This window comes from Amaranthus tricolor, chromosome 2 (genome assembly GCF_026212465.1).
Source record: "Amaranthus tricolor cultivar Red isolate AtriRed21 chromosome 2, ASM2621246v1, whole genome shotgun sequence".
Taxonomy (NCBI): domain Eukaryota; kingdom Viridiplantae; phylum Streptophyta; class Magnoliopsida; order Caryophyllales; family Amaranthaceae; genus Amaranthus; species Amaranthus tricolor.
In genome coordinates, this window is record NC_080048.1 from 27,293,597 (window position 1) to 27,319,719 (window position 26,123).

Consider the following 26,123-nt stretch of genomic DNA (forward strand, 5'->3'; position numbering starts at 1 on the left):
CCTAATCTATTCAATACCGGAACCAAGACAAGATTTCTACTAATTTCGGGTGCATAATAATAATCTCTCCAAACCAAGAGATTCCCAAAGTAAACAACAATTCAACTTGTCCTTTACCTTTGACCATGATAGGGGCTTTGTTTTCCATAAAGAGATACTCCCCATCGATCACCTTATGTAAGATCTTGAACCATTTTATAGAGTTACAAACATGTCTCGAAGCCCCCAAATCGATCTACTAAGACAAAGTATCATCCTGCATGAAATCAAAGTTAGTATTCATTGAAGAAAAATTCAAAGAGGAATTTTTAATCAAAATTTCATGATCACCTTAATTAGGAGGGTCCATGCTTGTAGAAGCTTGACTATCCTTTGCCTTCTTTTGCTTGTTCTTAAAAACAAAGCAACTTTTCTTTTGGTGCCCGGCTTGCCAAACTACCAACATGCCCTTTTCACTGGCGTTGGTGGTAAAACTAGTGGCCTTCTCCTTGAAAAATGCATTTTTCTTTCTTTTCTCCTCAGAAAGGGATGATTTTCCCTCCGCAGCTATGTTAATTGTACCAACATTTGGATTTTCATCCTTCTGATGACTCAACAACTATATGTTGTCCAAGATCGGAGAGTGTAATCTCCTCTCTCTTATGCTTTAAAGCATATCTTATATCCCTCCAAGAAGGAGGCAACTTGTCTATAATGCTTGAAACAATAAACAAGAAGGAGGCCACGTTCAAAGTAGTGAGAACGAGCATCATTTTCTTTTGCCAACGTCGAAAGTTGATGCCAACAAACTTCTCCAACTTAGTGAAATTCGAAGTTAGATCTTTGATGCTTGCCATCCCAAAGAAAGTATCATAAAAGATTATTACAAACTAATAATTTGAAATACAAATTACAATTAGGAGGAATTTGCATTTCCCCTTTGATGATGGCTAAAACAAATTAAGTTACAAAATACACTAAAAGAACTTGAAGATGCTTTTGTAAAAAAGATCGTTACGCAGAAACTTAATACTTGTTGTAGGCGTGTGCACACTTTTCTTTTTTGATATTTCCCCCAACAAAGGTACTTGGGTTTGAACTTGGAAATTCACAACGAGATACAAAAAAATTAATATACCCTTAGTACTTACGATATATCACTTAATAACAAAGTGTTTATATGAATAATAAATTTTAGAAGTTTTAACAAAAGTTTACAACGCTTTTGAAAGAACATAAGTACGATAGAAAGCAAGGATATAATAGAATTCAGAAATAGTGTGTTTTACATCTTTCCTCAAGACCCCTATTTATATTAGTCTTAGTATACCAAAGGGTTAAGGCTCACTTAATCACCATTGATGATCAAACATGATGACTATCCATCAATACCATTTTAATTAAGGTATTCATGAGCATTATTCCTCCATATTAAGGCATTGTAACGTCAGAATTAAGATGGAACAGAAGAAGGAATCCAATGCTCGTTATTCAAAGAAGACAAAAAGGCAAACAGTGTCAGGCAGAACCAAAAGTCGAGTCAGCTTTAGTTCCACCGCCAGGAACGCCGAGTCGGCTTTATGTGCTGACTCGGTTCCTATTTTGCCCTTTTTTCTATTCCTTTGAACCACTTTTGGACCTTGTATTTTAATACATTTTGTCTTATTACTATTTGTAGTACTTTGTGATACTTCTTAGGAATTAGTATACACTAAATGTCCAACACGTTGGACTTTATCACTAACAAAATGAATATCCATTTCGACATGGATGAACAAGGATGCCCAAAAGATAAACAAATCTAACATTACCATAATAAACTAAGGTGGCTTAATTTGGTGATAGGCTAATGAAGCTTTAGTAATAAATTACGGCTTTGAAGACTAAACTTAGATAAAGTAGGTTGTCACTTTGAAGACTATGAAATTAAATTGTCATACAAGAAGACACATTAACCAAAAGTAGAATGACGAGTATCAACGCACATTCCCTAATCGGCATTTGTAAAAGATAATAAGGAAGAAAGAGAGGACTTGAACAACTATAAACCATAGTGAACAATACCTTGAACGCAAAATATGATGTAGCCCAATCATATGTTCAACCTTCAGATCATGCATGAAGAGACGAACTTGTTAAATAGCATAAGAGATATATAAACAACTACAGGTGAGATACTACAAAGTACCAACTAATACCCATAAAAAGTGGAATTCTAAAATGGAGTACCGGACTCAACACTAAAATTTCCAGTAGTGGTAACAGGAGTAGGGGCAAACTTTCAACTCGACATTCGTACTCTTTCTAGAATTTATTAGCATACTTTTACTGAGAGAGTGAAATAAGCAAGTAATAGTGCGAGAAAGCGCAATATGTAAGAAATAGAACAATATTTAGAGACAATAGTGCCTAAAACCATCCAAATGGAAGCAGGCTCAACAACAGATTTAAACGTCTCACCTGATAACCGGGTTTTCGCACGTCGTTAATACTAGACCTGGATCAAACAATATTTATAACACCCTAATACAACTACAGATAGCATAGCGGTAAGTCAGGGATCGAACCACGAGGACAAAGCTAGGAAGAAAAGGACTTGATGTAGGAAGGTTCAAGGAGCGAAAGGGTGTATGAACTAAACTACTAAAAGTTATAATCAAAGCAAATATAAAAGTGATGATAAATGATAAAAGACAAACGAGAATGGTAGGGATCCACCCTAGGTCAGTTTTTATGGACTCATAGAAAGCTAGGTCAAGGGAGATCGAACGATAATCTATCGAGACACTCTAGATAATAAGAGGAAGTTTGTTGCCTTATAAGCCACACGAACAACCTATAATCGCCCTATGTTTCCTAAAGAGTGACACGACAAGGTTCAAATCGAATATCAATAATCAATCAATCAACAACAACCTTGACCCTAACCTAACACATGAAGAACAAGCCCCAAACCTAGGGTTTCACCAAACCACAACACCTAAAGAAACTACTCACACATGCTAGAAGTAACTAAAGGGAAAACAATAAGCAAAAACATTAATGAAGACATAGAGAAATTGAATGGAAACAACAAGAAAACAAGATGGAAAGCAATAAATGAAACTAGCAACTTTTCAACAAAGTAATAAATGAAGTAAAAGCAATAAGAGAAGCAATGGAATCAAGTAACAATAAATGAAAGCATTAGATGACAATAATGAAAAGCAAGAAAGTAATAAAGATGAAATGAACTTACATAAACCAAAGCTTGAAGGAAAGAAACAAAAGGAATCCAAAATACAAAGCTTAAATGTAAATGAAAGCAATATAGGAAAGCTTAAACTATACTAAGGCATAAATGAAAGGGAAAACAATAAATGTTTGATGTTCTAAGTTGAGGGATGAACACTCAAACCAGGCATGAGGGATACATTCAAAAATGGGGGTTATATATAGCCTATGAACTACGGGAACAAAAGCCCTAAAATAACCCACGAAGTACAACTTGCGAAAAAAACGAGATTGCGCAGTTTTTAGTGCCCATTCGACCGAATGCTAGGGGCCATTCACCCCAATGCTTGCCCATTCGCCTAAATGAGCTTGCTTCGAGGTATCCAGCAAGTTTTGAGCATGTGTCTTGTTGTTGAAGGTCCCATTCGCCTGAATGGCTGCTTCATTCGCCCGTACTAAGAGGCATTCGACCGAATGCAGTTCTATTCGGCCCTTCCAGAGATTTTAAGGCAATTTCTTAGTGCAAAAATCATCCATTCGACCGAATGGGTGATGTCTTCAGCCAAATGAGCTTTGCTTGGCCAGTTTGCGACTCTATTCAAGTGTCTAATGGTCTCTGAACTTCGCGAGGTCTTCGGGAATGACTTGGAGCACTTGGAAAGGCTTTGATATAGGCGTCTACTCTTTGATGGTAGTTTTTAAGCCTCGAACTCACGTCATTGGACCTCGAAATCTCCGAAAATATTTGAAATGACCTTAAAACACCTTGGAGACAAGAACATGGTAATATCAAGCGGCATATGTATTAAAACAATGTAAAATAGCAAGAATCGACACTATAATGGGGTAGTAAATGTGCTCTAAAACGAGCACATCATCACCACAATCAATATTTTCCCATTGAGATTTCCCATCATCAACAAAGCTGAGCTTTCACTACAAAAAAAAATAGTGTTAATTCTGACAGTATGTCAATATCATAGCACTTGAACATGTCACTAAAATATTTAGTGACACTTGAAATAAGTGTCACAAATTAGCTTGTCTCAAATTAAAGTATGATACCTTCAGCTGTCACAATAATGGTGACACTTGCAATTGTCACATAACTATTAGTAACTTTTTATAGTGTCCCCATTAGAATTACGACACTTAAATTTATCAATAAAATTATACTTCTATTCAGTAGTAAACATACTATCATTTCATATTAAAAATACAGATTTAAATCAAATATTAGAATAACATATGCACAATATAAAATTGAAATACTTTCATATTAACGACATGTCACATGTAAAATATACTTCTAGGTTGCAATTAAGAATCAAAAATGATAAAGTGATTCTTCATCTACAATCAACACGTCAATATATATCAAAAGTAAAATTATCATGTTAAAGTTCATATTATACTCCTAACAATCTGAAAACGCCTAATTTCTTCAACCACATAATCCAATCTAATGTATGTGTCCTTCACTTTCTATGATACTGCAAGCTATATCTTAATCTTTACCAAAACTGAAATATTTTCGACCGTCCATAATTTTGCTATGTTATTAGAGAATGATATTCAACAATATGTAGAATTAAAATATATTTGGCATAAAACTTTAAACATAACATAAAAAGCTCATTACTATGTTAACAAATTACAATAAACTTATTCTTAACCAATTATCCTCCTGTTTTCTGGCTTTATTGGTGATAATAACATTTTAGGACTTCTTAACTTTATTAGCTTTAAGAATCTTGGGGGCATAAAAAGCCTTAATTGGGTAACCATTTTAATAGTGAACCAGCAAAGTTCTCAACTTGTTATAATAGTTAAACAACTACCACAGCTTATGTTTTGGATCACTAACTCACTAGTCTCATTTGTGCACTATACGTACTTTAGCAGAATATGATAATTTAAATCTATAATGGGATATTCTTAAGATTGGTTTCTATGTAGTTAATAAGACAAGAAAATGAGACAATTAATGCAAATACCTATTTGTTTCCATGAGTGTAAGCTTTAGACATTGGGTGTACATAGTGATGGACACGAACTGGGTTGGGCAAGTTTCAGCTTCGGTTTCTCAAAACTAGAATCTAATATGCATCGTTAGGTTTCAATTTTGGTTCTAGTTCTAATTTCAAGTAGTTCCAGATAGTTACTTAGGTGCTTACAAGGCGGCTTCAAGCGGTTCAACTCCCGCGTTGGGCAAGTCGGATAATCGGTTCAATTGTCTTTTGCTTTAAATATAAATATAAATATAAAAAATCATATAATAAACTATAATAATATAGACATACTATTGTTGATTATTATAGAAATTTATTGTTTGTCAATCGTTATCAAAATATTAACTACATAGAAGGAAAAAAAAAACTTAATAAAAAATAATAAATTAATAATCACGGTGAATAATCAGAAAATCGGAGAATATGGACTTGAAGCCTAATGGCTTGCGGTTTCCGATTCCGAGGGCCAGTTTTCTGCCAATGGTTCCACGCTTTCGTGGCTAAACTGGCTCAGAACCTGTCGCAGGCGATTTTGGTTTCAAGACGAAACTTCGGCCGTTCGGGACTATTCGGTTCCGGGTGACCCGCACCGTGGCCATAACTAGGTCTACTACACTTATATATGTTGTCCCAGATACAAAAATCCCAACCTTCTCTTTGAAAACTATATTCACCTGTAAGTTTTTCACCAGACCTATATTAATCCATCTTTTTTCCAACAAACTCATTCATTAAATATAAAGTTATAATGCATAATTATTTTTGAACAAAAGCGAAAAAAAAACTTGAATAATTTGGAATCAATTACTAGTAAAACGTAGTCTTGTCCTTGGCATAAGTTCTATTCTTTTTCGTATGCGTGAATTCAAAAAAGTCAATATATCCCGACGTCTTATTGTTTTACCTATCAATTATTAAAAAAATAAATAAAAGCAATCCTTTACTATATCATTAAGAAGAATAAGTTAATAAAATAATGTAACTAACAAACTTATATTAGGAAAGTATTAACATATTAGTTACACTAGATAATGCCTTTATTAAATTTTCCGACATATTTGTATCATTTAAAAAGTTACAATTTTAAGAAAGAAATTTTACATTATAGTAATATCTCATTTCACTCTGAATAGTTGTATAAATTACCTTTGTTTGATTTGTATCATACATTGCATTGTGCGCTTAGATGATTGTAAAAATTTAACTCATGACAAATAAATCACAACAAATGACAAAAAAATTTGATTATATATTTAATATGATTACGTTTATACTTCTATTTGTTTATTTTAAACAAAAGGGCAAGTGGTTCGTACATGAGGTATACAATACACAATTATGAGTATTATTAATAAAAAAAATAACATACCAATTTATGCTAACAAAAACAAATGTTACATTGATTTAATAAATATTTATGTAAAACTATTTTATAAAAGTTTAAACAAAAAAATTTATTTTTCATAAAAAAATATAAGTAACTTGCGTAAAGATAGTCAACCTAAATCATATTAGAGTTATGCATTGCATTTAAATAACCAATAGTATAAATAAAAAACTCCGAATAAAAGTATATTATCTTTTAACCATTTCAAAATATCCAATACACTTAAATAATACTCATTTAATAAATAAAATTTTAAAATTAAAATAAATATATGGTTTTTTAATATATTAAAAGATGTGACCTAAAAAGTATCAAATCAATCAATATGACAATATTTTAGTCATAGTTAGAAAGTAATAAAGCCAAACATATAAATATTAGTTATAATAACAATGACATCATGATTGAGTTTTGGAGGAAAATTTTTTGTTGAGGTTATGACGCGTAAGCAACATTAGATAGTGATGACGTCAATGTGTTTTGTTTCAGTAATAGTTATAGATTATAAATATTGAACTTTTTTCTGGGCAAAACTAGTAGCACCGCTAGTAGTACGAGCATGAATATTCTTATTAGGAGCAGCCTTCCATTGCATGATAATCATTATCATAAATAAAAATTTGTTAGAAAAAAAAGACAAGTATAATAATATTCGTATCTTATATTTAGTTAATTTGATTCTCGAGGTTGCTATCTCTATTTGCATCTGAAGCACAATATCATATCGATTAGCATAATAAAAATTGCACATTATAATTAAGAAGCTATCATGCAGCCTAGTGTACGAATCAACTACAATATTAGAGAAAATATTACCAATCAACTATCTCAATTTGATTCTTCAAACTCGATGCAACCTCATCATCCTTAATTGATTGCAATAGGAACACCTTGAAGTTGTGATTTTGATGGTATACCCTATTTTCGTTTCACACTCAAGGAAATAAGACTAAGAACAATACTATTGTTTGTGGTCGAGACTCTTGTTGTGCGAGATTTTATGCTTACTCTAACCTAAACATTCCCTTTGAAACCTGTGAAATAGAATTAGTAACAGTACTCGCTGTTTATTTCATAAGATGATACCATAATTGAAAGAATGAAGAATTGTTGTAACAAACACAACTTAACTAACTTTGTTGTGGTTATGTTGTTTGTTTCCAATGGTTGTCTGTTCATCATCAACAAAGCAGCAACAAAAGTCGAGATAGCTAAAAAATTGCAGAGCTCTTTGGAGAAATTATAGAGCAAGAAATTGAAGATATTACGGACGAGGAGGTTTGAAGAATTTTCTAAACTCTACAATAGAGCTTAAGTTTCTTTCACCAAATGTAAGCAACAAAAGCTTAAGTTTTCATTCACACCTTTGTAAAAGTTCTAATGTTTGAACTATTGGACATTTAGAGTACATAACACCTAGATTATACATACTATATACTACATTTAGTAGTGGGGAAAATATGAAATTAATGCAAAGTCCAAAAGCATGCCCAAAAAACACAAATCCTAGATGAGTAGAAAACGACGACTCGTTATAGGCAATGAGTCGTCAGTTTTATTTGGTGCTCTGCATTTTGAGGCAGACGAAAAGGCCAAGTCATCGTTTTAGAAGCACCAATTAGGCGCTTTAGGCGACAACTCGTCGCTAGGGACCGACCAGGTTTCTCTAATGCTCTAATGTTTTGCATTTTTTGGGAGTTTTATCCATTTATATGATTAGTTTCAATCATTGTTAATGATTGTTAACTTTTAAGTATTAAATTTAACTGATGTTACATCAGTTATATAGGTTTTGGCATTGGTTAAAGCATCCTTTTATGTATAGGCTGCTTGCTTAGGGAAACCCATTATATTCATTTTTTGAATTTGCCTTTAGAACATAACCTTATTCATGATTTTCTCTTCTTTATTTGTATGAAGCGTAGGGAGAGAGTAATTAACTTTCCTTATATCTTTTAAGTTCTTAATGCATCCACAACTTTTTGATATTACATTGCAATCTCTTGTGCTAAAGGTTTGTTGTTGTAGTTTGTATCTCTTTGTTAAGTTCATTATCATCCCAAACACCCTAGTGTGAGAAATATCACAAACGGAATGTGCTTACACTACTATTTATATTGAGTTTTCGAGCGACGTTCTACATTGCAAAATAATCTTGAAGGTGTCATACTTGGTGGTCAAAGGAGTTCAATAGCCAGTTATCAAGGGATTACAAATTTTGTTGTAGTTTGTACTTTATACTTTTAAACATATTTGTAATAGTAATATATTTCCAATAATCTTTTATGATATCATCTTCATGGCTAGTGTGATGAAACTAACATCTAACTTCACCAAGTTAGACAAGTTTGTCGGTGCTGATTTCCGCAGATGGTAAAAGAAAATGCTTATACTTTTGACCACCCTCAATGTTGAGTATGTCATGAGCACCCCTAGGCAGGAGGAGGCAAAGTATGAGACTTTGGAACAAAGTAAGAAGCGTATCAAGTGGGATAATGATGACTTTATATACAAAGGACATATACTAAATTGGATGAAGGATTCATTCTTTGATGTCTACCAAATCCATGAATTGACAAAGTTTTTGTGGGAAGTTCTTGAGCAAAAGTACATGGTCGAGGATGCATAAAGTTCTTGGTAACTAACTTTAATGCTTATAAGATGGTTAATAATAGCCCTATAATTGATCAATTTCATGAACTTTAAAGAATGCATGCTAATATGAAAAATCATGATATTAAGTTTGATGAGATATACATTGTACTAAGCATTATAGATAAGCTGCATCCATCTTGAAGGGATGTTAGACATGCTTTAAAGCATCAGAAGGAAGACATTAGTCTCTTTGATCTTGGACAACATATAGTTGTCGAGTCTAGCATAAGGGCTCATGAAGGGCATAAGGATTCTAATCCTAATGTTGGTACTATATATCAACATGGTTGAGGGGAAACCCTCTCAAGGAGAAAAGTGAAAGAAAGCTTTCAAGGGGAATTCAAGCACTACCAAAGCTATTGAAAATGGGTCTTGGGAGTGTGGTAAGCTAGGACACCTAAAGTAAAATTGCTATGATTTTAAGAACAAACAAAAAAACATAGGGTCAAGCTTCTTCAAGCAAGGATCTTTCTACTAAAGGTGATTATTCATTATTGAATAGAAATTCTGTTTATGAGGTTTGTTTAATGAATACTAATTGTAGTATTGTGTATGATGATCCTTTGTCTTGGTATATCAATTTAGAAACAATGAATCATGTTTGTAAAAATAAACAGTTGTTCAAAACCTTGCATACAGTATATCTCTATATAGGGAACAATACATCCATGAAGGTCCATGCTAAGAGATAAGTGGAGCCTTTGTTTACGTCAGGAAATCTCTTGGTGTTGAGAGATGTGTACTATGCACCCCACATAGTAGGAACCTTGTCTCGGGTTCACTTTCGAATCGATTGGGATATAAACTTGTATTTGAAGCGAATAGGTGTATTTTCTCTAGAAGTAACTTATTTATAGAACGTGCTTACTTAATTTGTAATTTGTTTAAACTATCTTTAGTCTGTAGCTCTAAAAACTGATGTATGTAATGTTGATGTTTTAAGTAATATATGTGATTAATTACACTACTTGTGCCTTTTAAGATAAGGGCATGTTAATTTTAATAAAGTTTCCTTTATGTCAAAGCATGATTATTGCCTTATTTCTCTTTTAATCACATAATTTTAAGACATGCATGCTTAATAAGATCACTAGAACACCTTTCAAAAGTGTTGTTAGAAAACCTGATATTTTTAAATGGGTACATAGTGACTTGTGTGACTTTCATAGTATACCTTCATTAGAGAATAAAAGATATGTCATTACATTTATTTATGATTATTTCAATTTTTTTATGTGTATTTGTTACATACAAAGGATGAGGCTTTTAGTTCTGTTAAGGATTAAACAAAAATGAAGTAGAAAAAAAAATTGATAGTAAATTAAAAGACCTAGAACGAACAAAGGAGGAGAATACTATGATCCCTGATATTTCCAATCTATGGGATGAAGGATTTTAGGGTGAAGCAATGCTAATGGCTTGTCATGTTCTTAATCGAGTTCCATCTATAACCAATAAGGAAGTCCTAATGAACTTTGGTATAAAAGAAAGCCAAACATAAATTATCTTAAGGTTTACGGTTGTAGGGCTATTGTAAGATTGCCCGGGAATAAGAGAAAAAAACTCAGTGAACGAGGCATTGAGTCATCATTATAGGTTATGCTAACCTAGGAGAACCTATAGGTTCTTTGTAATAGAACAAATGAATACATATTGATTTATTCAATTATAGAGTAAAAAGATTCTATATTTGATGAGAATACATTCTAAACAATGAGTAGACAAAGAAATCAAGCAATAAGTAGCAAAGAGGTGTTATGATGATCCACAAGAAACCCCTCAAGATGTTGATTACAATCAACAACTAGATGAACAAGAAAATGTTGAATATATTCCTAAAAGGAATAAAAGACAACAGAAAGCAAAAAGCTTTGGACCAGATTTTCTTGTATATTTGCTTGAAGGTACTAGAAATAATGTTTCTTCTAGAGTTCCATATTTATTTAATGTGAAAGGTGACCCATTGACATATAGTGATGTAATGGCATCACAAGACAATGCCTTTAGGAAAGAGCCTATAGATGATGAGATGCAATCCATCATGGTAAGTAATATTTGGGTATTAGTAGATGTTCCTCCAACTTGTAAAACAATTGGTTGCAATTGGATATTTTTCCAGAAAATGAAGATTTATGGAACCATCGATACGTTCAAGGCATGTATAGTGGCACAAGGATTTAGACAAAAGTTAAGTATCAATCATTTTGATACATATGCAAACAACCACCTTTAGGTTGTTGCTAGCTCTAGCTAGAATCTATCATGAATCAGTATATGGACTTAAAACAAGCATCGAAGCAATAGGATCAAAATTTTGATGCAACGATACTGTCTTTTGGAATTAAATTGAATTAAGCCGATAAGTGCATGTATAGAAAATTTGATAAACAAGGAAATGGAGTTATCATTAGCCTATATATGGATGACATGCTTATCTTTGGTATATGTTTAGTACAAGTCCAAGTCCAAGGGCCAAAATATTTTTTATCTTGATCCTTCCAAATGAAGGATATGGGTGAGGCCAATATGATCTTAGACATTAAGATCATAAGAGATAGTAGTCGGATTAAGCAAAGTCCAGCTTATTATACTCAGAAAATGTTTAAAAGGTTTAGCATGCTAAACATGAATCCACTCTCAAATCCCAAGGAACCAGTATAAATTCACCAAAAACACCGAACAACTAATTTCACAATTGGATTATTCAAAGGTCATAGGATCATTGATGTATGCTATGATATATACTAGGTCGGACATAACATTTGTGGCTGGTAAACTAAGTAGATTTACAAGCAACCCGAGTCCCCATCATTGGATGGCGATAAGGAGATTATTAAGATATTGGAAAGGTACTATGGATTATGGTATAACTTGTAGTGGTGAACCTCCAATTTTGGAAGGTTATTTCGATGCTAGTTGGATCGCTAATAAAGAGAATAACTCTTCGACAAGTGGTTGGATGTTTGTTTATGGGGGATGTGCCATTTCATGGTCCTTAAAGAAAAAAAAATATGTATAGTTGATTCCACTATTGTAACAGACTCGAAATTCATATTCTTAATCTTTCGATTAATTATTTCGAATTTTAAATTCCAATTCCTAATCCTTTGGCTATCCTATTCAAACCATTTTTAATTGCTAAACCTTTTTCCGATTTTGTATTATTTCAAATATTAAACTTTAAAATATTATTTTCTTCAAACATTTTTTTATAAGCACTACAATATTATTTTATTATATTATTATTTTATTACAAAAATAAAATTTTAGTATCATATTTACGATTTTGTAAAACATTACATTTTAATTTCCTTTCCTTAAACTGACATTACTACTAATTATTTTAACCTTATAACTTTGATATAATTATTCAATACCTTAAAATTAGCCATGTTTTATTATTAACTATAAGTATAGTTTTAAGCAAACTTTTCTAAGTAAACTATCATATTTTCAATATCGAACCTTCATCAAATTTACCCATTATTCTAAAGCATATCCACTAGTATAAAATAGAACAAAAATTTGATGAACTAAAATCCATTTTATTTAACCCCATGATGTTCATCACTTATACAAGCTACTTCCATTTTCTTACACAAGTTAACCTTCTTCTGCACTTCAATCTCTTATACACCCACTTACACACTCCAACTCTTACAAGTTTACTTCCACACTCCAACTCGTACACATACACTTACATACTCCAAATTGCTTACACAAGTTAACCTTCTTTCATACTCCTAGCATTCTTATTCATACAACTTATGAACTAGAAATTGCTCAAAACCCATTATAAATACCCCATTTTGCCATGAGAACACTTCCACCTCCATCATCAAATCAATCTAACATTCTTTCTTATATCTTCTCTTCACTAAAATCTTACTAACTTAATACCTTTATTAAAGTTGAAGAAATTCAAGAAGATGGAGATTAGAACACTCTTTATTTAACTTAAATCATCATCGTTATGGAGTATTATTGGGTTATTACTTTTGGTACTTAATGTATCATTATTTTTAGAGTTTGGATTTAATGATTTTGGGAGTTTAGAACATCATTATTTTGGGAGTTTGGATTAATTAACTTTGGATCATTATTATCTATCTTGGAGGGCCTTATTTCTTATTATTTTTTCCTAATTAGTACTTAGTACTAATCCTTGGTGTTAGTATGGTATAACTTCTTACCCTACTCTTTTTGTGGAATTTTACATTATATTTTCTTTATAATATGCAAAGTATGAAATATGTTGATATGTTTTAGTAGGAAGTTAGTTTAATGAAATTATGATCGATAAGAATTTAGAATCCCTATCAGAAATGATAATTCTGGGAGCCCCATGTAATTTGACTATCTCTCGAACATAGATTTCAGCTAATTGTTTCATCGACCAAGTTGTTTTTACAGCAATAAACCGACTAGTCTTCGTCAATCGATCGACTATAACCCTAATGGAGTCATTACCCCTCCTTGACCTCGGCAAACCAACCAAAAAATCTATGGAAATGGAATCCCACTTCCAATCAGGTATATCTAATGGTTGCGTCAACTCAGCTTCTTTCCTTCTCTCTGACTTTATCTTTTGACGTACCAGAAATCTTGACACAAATGCAGCTACATCTTTCTTTAACCCTTTCAACCAAAACAACTTTTTGACTTCGCTAACCATCTTATTGCGGCCCAGATGTACTGAGTAAGAACTAGCATGAGCTTCGTGAAGAATTTCACTCCTTAATTCAGCATCCTGGGGAACACATAGCCTTTTCTTGAACTTCAATCCTTGATTTTCATCATACTGAAATTCAGTGGTCGATCTCTCTCTAGCCCGCAACATCAATTCTACCAAGTATGGATCTTCAAGCTGCTTCATCTCAATTCTATCAAACAAAGTAGGTCTCATAGACATTGCATTGATTGTTCCCTGAACTTCTTTGGAAGTCACCAATTCAATACCCATCTTCTGAAGTTCTAACCATAACTCTCTCTGTAAACTTCTCATGAAATGTAATCCGCCATGAGATCTTCGACTTAAGGCATCTGCTACTTTATTCGCTTTACCAGGATGATAAAGGATATCGGTTTCATAATCTTTAATGAGCTCAAGCCATCTCTATCTCATATTCAGTTTATTTCTGAGTGAATATGTATTTCAGACTCTTATGATCTTTGAAAATGTTACAAGGAGTCCCAAATAGATAATGGCGCCATAGTTTTAGAGCAAATACTATAGCAGCCAACTCTAAATCATGAACTGAGTAGTTCCTCTCATGAATCTTCAATTGTCTACTTGCATAAGCTATTACCTTGCCCTTCTGCATTAAAACACACCCTAAACCTTCCTTGGAGGCATCACAAGAAATCTCAAACTCATTCTTGCTATCTGGTAGGGCTAACACTGGAGTGCTTGACAACCGTTTCTTCAATTCCAAGAATGTCGCCCCACATTCAGAAGTCCACTCGAATTTCTTGTCTTTACAACAGTTATGTGATTGCTCGAGCTATACTAGTAAAGTTTCCTGCGAACTTTCTGTAATAACTTGCTAGACCCATGAAACTTTGAACTTCATGTACATTTTTAGGTGCAGGTCACTCTATGATAGCTTTCACCTTTTCTGGATCAACAGAAATTCCTCTTTTCGAGACTACATGACCCAAGAATGAACCCTGATCAAGCCAAAACTCACATTTGCTGAACTTCGCATACAGTTTCTCTCTTCTGAGCAAGTTCAGTACTATCCTTTAGTGCTCTTCATGCTCCTTTTTGGTTCTCGAATAGATAAGGATGTCGTCTATGAAGACAACCACAAACTTATAGAGATACTCCTTGAAACATCTCTGCATAAGGTCCATAAACGCCGCAGGTGCATTTGTTAACCCAAATGGCATAACGACAAACTCAAAGTGATCATACGGAGTTCTAAATGCAGTATTCTGAATATCTGACTCATCTATTCTCAATTGATGATACCCTGACCTAAGATCGATCTTGGAATGGACCTTTACACCTCTCAATTGATCAAAAAGATCATCAATGTGCGGTAAAGGATATCGGTTTTTTATCGTTACCTTATTCAATTCTTGGTAATCAATGCACAGTCTCATCGAGCCATCTCTCTTCTTGACGAACAATACTAGAGCACCACATAGAGACACACTGGGTCTTATGTACCCTTTATCCAAAAGCTCATCTAATTGTTCCTTTAGCTAGACCATTTCTGCAGGAGCCATGCGATAAGGTACCTTAGAGATTGGTGTGACTCCAGACATCAGATCGATGTGATAGTTGACCACTCTCTTAAGTGGTAAGCCACATAAATCCTTAGAAAATACATCAGTGTACTCTGAAACTACAGGGATACTCTTCAAGTTTTTTTTTCTCCTTCACTCTCTCCCAAAATATAACATAAATACCCAAGTTCCTATGAATAATCCTCTTTTGAACTGTTACAAAGTGCTAACAACCTCTAACTTGGTTTAAGCTCTTTACCTTTGAAAATTACACAACTTTCTTTCACAAATTTCAAACTTACTGTTCTTCTTCGACAATCAACCTTAGCACTATAAGATTTCAACCAATCCATACCCAAAATGACATCATATTCACCCAACTCAAACTCTACTAGATTCGCGATTAAAATTTGGGGAGAAATCTCAATAGGGCAGTTTTTATAGAGTTTATTACAAGAAAATTGGTATCCATCAGAGATTCCGATTTTTAAATTTATGCTTACAAAACTAAGGGGAAATTTTATTTTTTGAAGAAATTTATGTGAAATAAAAGAATAGTCGGCACCTGTATCGCATAAAACATAAGCTAATTGATTGCAAACTTTAAGGACACCAGAAATGACATTACCTTGAGCTTCACGTTCATCAGGAAACTCAGATTCACCCCCGATGGCGTACATTCGACCTACCACCCTCTGAATGTTCTTAAATTTTCTTCCTTTATTCCCAAGTGGAATTTTATTTGGATTACCTCCCTTAGGACAGTCCTAGTGATGTGTCCTGGCTGACCACAAGTAAAACACAACCTTTTACCTTGACAATCCTCTCCATAATGTTTTCGACTACACTTGGGACACACCCAAATTTCTTTCTTCTATTGTCTGGTCAAGTCTCTACGCCAGGTTTGCTTACCACTGGGTTTCTGGTATTGAAATTTGGGGCTCTCGGTTTTTAGTTTCTTAGATGGGTACAATACTTGTTTCCCCCTCTCTCGGTTAAAGCTAGCTTTCTTTTCCAGAACTCTCTATTGTTCAAAGGCACTATCAAATAAGTCATGAAAGTCCCGATACTTCATAACGTACTTCTGCAAGTTTAGATTTAGCCCTTCGAAGAACCTTGAGGCTTTCAATCGATCATTTGCAATGAAATCGGGCACAAACCTAGATAATTCCATGAATTTGGCCGAGTATTCCAGAAGTGACATTTTCTCCTGCGATAGAGTGAGAAATTCAACCCCATTTCTCCTTTAAAGGGAGAAAGGATAAAATCTAGTCCTGTCTTACCAAAAGCTCTTCCCAGGTCATCCCAATGTTGTCCCCCTCAGCCTTCACGGTTTTCCACCACATACTTGCAGTGTCCTCAAGATAGAATGAGGCGATCTTGACCATCAGACCCCCCTGGACAGTTAACAACCTCTAGAACTTTCTCTATATGTCAATCCAGTTTTCTAGCTTGACTAGGTCAGATTCCCCATTGTAAAATGGTGGTCTATGCCCTCCAAGCCTTCTAAACAATTCACTTTCTTGGTCCAGTTCACCCCTATGATTCTGATCCTCAAGAATTTTAAGTAACCTTTCATTTGTCGCCTCCAACCTTGTATTTTGAGAATCCATACTACAATCTTCAACCTTAGTAGATAATTGTCGACCACGACCTCTAGGCATAACATTTATCTATTCACAGAAGGACAGATAGAAATCACTTACTAATTCTACTCATAACATGATAATATAAACTTTACACTTTACTAATAATGGTTTAGTGTTCTTGGGTCAAACTTACTTATACACATTGTTCACTTACATTTTCTTAAATTTTCACATACTTATCACATTAATTAAAAAGTAGGGTGGTGCATGGAATACATCAGACTCAGTAGTTAAAGCGACATCCTAGAGATTCATCTATCACATAAAACAAGTAAGCACATAGTATTTACAGGTAATATCCCCAGATTCGACATAGACTCAATTGTACCGATCTCTCATATTTCGAAATTTTTTTTATAATCTTTTAAAAACTTTGGCTCTGATACCAATTGAAACAACCCAAACCAACATAAATAACATAATAATACTGTCCACAACACGGCGGAAGACTTATAGTGGTTTAGACTGAATCTGACCTGTGTTTCGATGATCACAGCAACTAATATCAGAGTTATTTAAAACTTTTTCTTAAATAAGTAAATACTATTTACAAAATATTACAAAATTATTACAATTTAATTTACGAATAACTAATTTTACTCTAAGTTGATAATGAAGAAGAAATGTGAATGGAGTTTATAGGCTTGTACAAGTTTATAAATAAGAAGGGGTTAGCTTTGATGAATCATAAATTAGGTGGCAAAATTATGGGTGACTCAACTTCATACTCAAAATTATGGGTGACTCAACTTGATACTCATACTCATTAAAATATGAGGTGGATAATATACCCATATTTTTTGTCGTATAATTTATTTTGTCCCCAAAAATAATAAATCTGATATCTAAAATTCGTAGTAAAATTTTACTTTTAAAATGACAAACCTATTTTACTTATTAAAATAGTAATTTTTAACAAAGACGTTTTTATAACTGTTTCATTCTCCCCTGCTTAAGAAATTTCGTCCCTGAAATTTACATACCTTTAAAACAAATGCGGATATCGACTTTTCATGTCAGATTCTTTTTTCCAAGTCGCTTTCTCTTCCCCGTGGTGAGTCCACAGTACTTTCACTAAAGGAATTGAATTATTCCTCAACTCTTTAACCCGCTGATCAAGAATCTTTAACGGTTTTTCCTCATAACTCAGAGTTTCATAAACTTGCAGTGGTTCGTAGCACCCGATGATCACAGCAACTAATATCAGAGTTATTTAAAACTTTTTACATAAATAAGTAAATACTATTTACAAAATATTATGAAATTATTACAATTTAATTTACGAATAACTAATTTACAAAATGTATTTCAAAAGAAGTCCTCGCCTCGCCCGTAACACATAATACATGTAGGCATCCTCTCCACCGCAAAGCTAACCTGAAAATGGATCTATCCCCGTAAGGGATAGGTCTCATCAAAGACTATCAACTATTAAATTTTTGAGTAATCCAACAAACTATTACATTTATATATAAGTTATTAACAGACATCTTCAATTAAATTTCTTGCTCAATTGGTAACTACTCATAAACATTATTTTATCCAAATTCGAACTCTTTTTAATAGACCGCTTGGTATCGTTATAAATACAGCTAAGTACCTTTAGTTCATAATGAATCAAAATACGGCTATAACTTTGCAAGTTAATAGCAAAAATCAAAATACAGCTATTATTTATAAGTCAATAGCGAACAATACGACAAATAAAACATCTGATTTCATTGCAAAACAAACAAACCTTTATATACCAAACATATCTAATCAAAACCCATATTAAATCAATAATAATAACACTTAAAAACATGGGAATATGTATGGACCGTTAGGAAGTAGGCTTGATCTAAATCCTAAGAACACGGGTGATCGTCATCACCGAAAATACGGCTCTTGCAAGAACGAAACGGGATCGGGGGCTCGAGACCGATCCAAATAGCCATTACCTATTATCAAGCTATAGGATTTCACAATAATCCAGATACAAATATGCGTTGTCAATTCCCAAAAACAGACATATTTTATTATAAAACAAAACAAGAATTCACTTGATTTTCTTTGAAATCAACAATCATTACTTAAAATATAAATCAATTCATCATCAACCATCAACATATAAGAACTTGAGCTACTATCAATGGAGTTTAACAAATTTTACACCAATCTTAAATTCTAATATGCAACTTATATCATATCCAAATAATATCAACTAATCAAATACCCAATTGATACTTATGTTCCCAAATTTGATACTTGAACCAACACCCATAATAATCAAATAAGAACCATAACTCAACAATACCAATCAACAAAGAAAGAATAATAACCCTAAATTGATCTCAAATACCCAATAAATAACCTTAAACATTTGATTAAAAGAATACATAATTTATTTCATAGCTTCTAATCCCACTTTATAAAACCCGTATTAGTACCATTTTAAAACACCTGTTAGTATTTGGCTCATAAATTTCTCATACAAACTCATATAGAGGTGATTTAAGTGTCTACGCGACCATGACTCAGAGCTCTACAATTTTTATGCAGAAACTAAAACCCAGAAACAATCAAAATAGCTCTGAAAATGGCAAAACAGAAAGCTTATTGTCAATTTTCATGACAACCTGTTAGTATTTTGGACATAACTCTCTCATACGAACTCATTTTGGGGCGATTCAAGTGCCCACGCGACCGTAACTTAGAACTCTTCAAATCTCATAGAGGAATGAAAACCCAGAAACAACTATAATTCTCTCAAAAATAGACAAACAGATTCGGATAGAAACTTGCTCTAATATTCAGAACTTCACTCTCAACTTAAAACTATTTTTAAACATTCAATTTATACTTAAATAAAATAGTTTGTGAGTTAGCTTTAAGCAAGATTAATTCCACACAAAATTTCAGAAAATCAAAACCAAGATCCACTTTAGCTAGTAAGTTCTTCAATGGTTTGATGAACTTCAAACTAGTTTCCTCTTGATGATACTTTAATGAACCACAAAAAGCCTAACATAAAACAATCAAATATCAATTTAAAACCCTATTAGCCATGAAATTAATATACAAGTATGAAATCAAGAACACATAAAGAAATCTTACTTCTAACCCAAAAGAGATGGAGATGGTGATAGTACTAGATGTGTTCTCCTTCTTCTACAATAGCTACAATCATCAAAACACTTCAATTAGCTCCCATACTTCATACTAATTTTGTAAAGATCTTAATTGAATTTTTAGGAACCCTAAATTGAAATTGGGGGTTTCTAATATAAACACATACTACCTAAATCATGGAGGTTTATGAACTTAGGATGGAAAAGTAAACTAAAATTTTTCAGATTGATTTTATGCTTCGAAAGAGGATGAGATTTTTCAGAAATTTTACTCTAAGTTGATAATGAAGAAGAAAGGTGAATGGAGTTTATAGGCTTGTACAAGTTTATAAATAAGAAGGGGTTAGCTTTGATGAATCATAAGTTAGGTGGCAAAATTATGGGTGACTCAACTTTATACTCATACTCATTAAAGTATGAGGTGGATAATATACCCATATTTTTCGTCGTATAATTTATTTTTCCCCCAAAAATAATAATATTGATATCTAAGATTCGAAGTAAAATTTTACTTTTAAAATGAAAAACTAATTTTACTTATTAAAATAGTAATTTTTAACAAAGACGTTTTTATAACTGTTTCACCTGATCACCTCTCACCAGATTAAAAAACATGTACTAAAAAGAAACTTATTAATCTGATATTTTCATAAGGCCTACTAGCACTCTAAGCTTGAGCAGATACTCACATTTTTCACCTGATACTAGCCTCATATAAGTCACAATCAATAGCATTTTGATTTAGTTTAATTATCATATAGCTATAGTGTTAAGAAGTAAATCTAATATTATTTTATTTGATAGATTTCCTATTATTATTTGATAATAATTTGGAAATTGGAGATCAAATATGATTAGAAAAATATAGTTTTCTTAATTATGTAACTTCCTAAAGCATCCTAGCAATATTTTATTTCCTAAATTTATGAGTTTAGGGTTTTTGGTAGACTTCTATAAATAAGGGTGTAAGGTTTTTGATTTGTGCATCCCCAAATTTGAGAAAGAGCTTATGTGAGATTAGTGAGTGTTCTCATTAATTGTGGGAGCACTTGTGTGTTCTCAAATGAAGTCTTGTATTATTTGTCGTTAATAATATAAGAGTGAAAGAAATCTTTCACTTAAAAATATAAATCATTGTGTTTGTGTACCATATTTTTGTGTGTATCCCATTTAAAGTATTTGTTGTTTTCTTATCAAAGTGGTATAAAGAGCCAAGGTTCGTTGTTGTAGTGATGGAAAAATTAATTAGTGTGAGATTTCTATTTGAGCCATTTAATTGTAAGAATAATTTTACATTATGGCAAAGCAGGGTGAAAGATTTGTTAATCCAACAAGGGTTATATGTAACTCTTGAACATAAGAAGCCCACGGACATGAAAAATCAAAGTGGGTTGACATGAAGTTGCGTGCGTCATCAACTATCAGATTAGCATTTGCACCAGAGATCAAGTATGATGTTCTTGAGGTGAATAACCCCAAAATTTTATTGGAGCAATTAGCAAAGATTTATCAGTCAAAGTCTTTGGCTAGTAAGTTGTTTCTAAAGCTTAATATGGAAGAAGATGGAGACTTGATAGATTTCCTATTATTATTTAGATGAGAAGTTCAAGGATGAAGACAAAGCTATTCTCCTTTTGGTGTCTTTATCAAAGAAGTATAATAATGTGATTACTTCTCTATTGGTGGGAAAAATAGAGCTAGCTTTGGATGCAACCGTCGTGTGTCTTCTAGAAGCCGAAAGACGCATGATGCAAGAATCGGGTGACACATATGATAGGGCGTTGAATGTGGCTAAGGGATACAATAATAAGAAGAAAGGTGGCAAAAATAATTCCAAGGTAAAGTGTCACTATTACAAGGGAATTGGCCGTATTCAATATACTTGTCCAAAGAAAAGGAGGACATGAAGGAGTTAAAAGAGGCCAAAGAGAAACGAATTGTTCCTACACCGCAAGATGAAGGTGATGACCTTCTTCTTATACACGAGTTGGTGAAAGATGAATGGATCTTTGACTCGGGTTGTTCAAACCACCTATGTGGGAGGAAGGAAAACTTTTCATCTTTAAAGAGGTGTGAAGATAAAAAGGTGACTTTACTTGACGTGCTCGTTTTAGAGCACATTTAAGTCTCGCGGTTTTGCATTGTTTTAGTACATATTCCGCTCGATCTTACCTTGTTCTTGTCTCCGAGGTGTTTTGAGGTTATTTCAGGTGTTTTCGGAGATTTCTAGATCAAGTAGCGTGAGTTCGAGACTTAGACACTTTGATCGAAGATTAGACACGCGTATCGGAGCTATTGCATGCTTTCTAAGCCCTACTTAAAGTCCTCGCAAAGTCCGAAAGCCATCCAAGAATTCAAAGATTCAATTGGGCCACATAAAGCATGGCTTCGATCAAATACCATCACCAATTGGTCGAATAAAACAAGATTCGGGCGAATGATACTTCAATTTGGGCAAATGGGCATTGGAACCTCAAGAATCGAGCTCAAACTTGCTAGAAACGCATTGTGCTCCATTCGAGCAAATGGAAGCCCATTCGGGCAAATGAGCTTGTAATTCGGGCGAATAGCCCCTCCAAACTGCGTATTTTTATTTCTTTGCGAGCTAAACTTCGAGGGCTATTTAGGGCTTTTTTTTCCCTTCACTCCTACGCCACATATATCCCCCTGATCTGAATGTAAACCCGATGCCTACTTTGAGAGACTCCCTCTCAACTTAGAACATCAATCTTTATGCTTTCCATTTCATTTCATGCTCGAGAATAGATTTTAACCTTTCCTTTATTGCTTTCATTTACATTCAAGCTTTGTATTTGGATTCCTTTTGTTCCTTTCCTTCAAGTTTTGGTTTTTGTAAGTTTATTTCATCCTTTATCGCTTTCTTGTCTTTTTATACTTTCATTTAATTCTTTTATTGGTTTCTTCACATTTGTATTGAGTAGTTGCTTCATTTTATTGTTTACTTATTTTTCATTATTGCTTGCTTTCATTTATTGTCTTCTTCTTTGTTTCGTGTTGGTTTATTTCTTGTTCTTTATGCTTTCAATCATGCTTTCATTTACTTGCTTTGTCTTAGTTGTTTCTAGCATATGTGAGTAGTCCCCTTAGGGGTTGTGGTTTGTTGAAATCCTAGGTTTGGGTCTTGTTCTTCATGTGTTAGGTTAGGGTTTAGGTTGTTATTGATTGATTGATTGATATTTGATTCGAATCTTGTCCTGCCACCCTTTAGGAGACATAGGGCGATTATAGGTTGTTCGTATAGCTTATAGGGTCACAAACTTCCTCTTGCTATCTAGAGTGTCCCAATTGATTACCGTACAATCTCCCTTAACCGAGCTTTCCATGAGCCCATAGAAACCGACCTAAGGTGGACCCTTACCATCTGTATTTGTCTCTTATCATTTATCACTACTTTTATTTGCTTGTTTATTGCCTTTTGTAGTCTAGTTCATGCACTCTTTTCTCCCTATAACCTCCCTACATCAAGTTCTTTGTCCTGCTCGTCTTGTCCTCGTGGTTCGATCCCCGACTTACCGCTGAGTTATTTGTAGTTGTATTAGTGTGTTATAATTATTGTTTGTTTCGGGTCTAGTATTAACGACGTGCGAAAATTCGGTTATCATTACCCAACGGAGAAGAAATGGAAGTTGCAGGATTCGAAGAGGTGGACATTATGCTTCACTATGACAAGTAGTAACTCTAGGTTAGGTAGGGCATGTATATAATTTAGGATGAAATTTAATCTCTTTAGGGAGGGGGTATCATATCTATATGATGGATGGGTGGATTATGATCACTAGCGGGCTTTCGATGATTATGGTTAGTCAAAGGAATGAGAGAAATCTCTATGTTTATGAGCATGATAGAAAGATTTGCGTTGGAAGAAAAGCATTCTTGGGACAAGTTTGTCAAGATAGAGCTTTTGTTGACTCATTAATTTGAGTTGGTAGCCATATTGAGTTTAAGGAAAGGTTTGTTAAGAAGTAAACCCAATATTATTTTATTTGATATATTTCTTATGATTATTTGATATTAGTTAGGAAATTGGAGATCAAATATAATTAGGAAAATACAATTTTCTTAATTATGTAGTTTTCAAAAATGTCCTAGTAATATTTTGTTTTCTAAATTTATGAGTTTAGGATTTTTAATAGACTCGTATAAATAAAAATATAAAATTGCTCATTTATGCATCTTCAAATTTGAGAGAAAGCCTAAGTGAAATTAATGAATAATCTCATCAATTGTGAGAATGTTTGAGAATTCTCAAAATCTTGTATTATTTACCCTTAATAGAGCTGTTTAAATCTAACTCGACCCGGAATCGAAAATTATCCGACCCGAAAAAATGTTAATTTTTTAGGTTTACCGAACCGGCATTATCCGAATCGATACTGCACTCGAACCGTTTGATAACTGAAAAGCGCAAAATCGAACTCCAACTGCAACCGAATTTTATAACCGACATATAAATATTAACCGATGTTACCCGAACTCAATAGTGATCGACCCGAGTCAAATCCGACCTGAATTATGCACGTAACCGAATGCAACCTGACTAAAACCGATTAAGATCGAACTATTTTTAACCCGAACTGATACAAACCCGAACCGATTATTAATCGAACTATTATAAATCCGAATTAATTTTTCACCTAATTTCAGCTAATTAGGTCCAATTTCAGTTTTCTAATTATGATTTTTTGAATATTTGAAAACTAATTTCTAATATTGTAACATTGTAAACAAGATTATCTATAAATAAATAAGATTCCCCATGATATTGAAATCAATTATAAACCAATAAGCACATTATAAAAACCTTAGAAACATACTGAAGTGGAACCATACAAAAACTTAGATGTTTTTTCAACACTTCAATCTAGACTTATTTTGCTTTCTATTGCTTTCTATTTACTCTTATGAGAAAAATAATGAAGGGCTAAGATTGAAACCATTTTGAAATAAATGGTTAAAATCCAAAATTCATGTGACATTCATAGTTGTATGTAATTGGTTATTGAAAGTTTTTAAGTATTAATGAGGTGGACATTATCTAAACCATTTATTCATCCACATTACACATCATAAAATTTAATTAATGGTAAATACTATTTTAATGAATTTTTTCTTAAAAAAGCTAATTAGCAATAAAATTGAATAGGAATTATTTAGAATTATGAGGTTATTAAATAACTTATATATAAACACGTCGAATCGGATTAAAATCCTCGGATCGAGTCGAATCAGGGGCGAATTCAGACTGAATTGCCATCCCTATCTCACACCTTTATATACAAAGATCAACGACTTAGAATAAGTGATATATCAATTGAGTAATACATTCATCAAATCAGACAATTAGTTATCTAAAATAATTTATTTGAGTAATATAAATATTGTTTATCAAATATTAAATATTTTTGTTATTGAATTTGGTCAAATTGCATAATTTATGCTATTTAATTCAAAGTAACAAAAAAGGTGGAGTATTAGTTTCATTTACTATAATAGATCGAATTACGATAAGTAAACTTTGAATTATGATCGATTATTAATAGCCTATAAATTACTTTAGTTTAGAGTATTCAAGATCAGTAATAAGTAATAACGTTGAGTTAACTGTCAATGATAGTCTATAACTATAAGATAGTTTGTATTAGTTTCATTCACTCCAATAGGTCTAGTTCCGAACATTATTAAGCTTTAAATTAAATACGATCAATTATTAGTGTAATAGATTTATTAGTTTAAGGTATTCAAGGTCACTAATAAGTATAAATACATAATATCATATAAATGGTTATGATTACTTGATTAATCTAATTCACTTTATTAGAATAAGTTTCAATTATCAAACTTAGAAATACGATCGATTATTAGT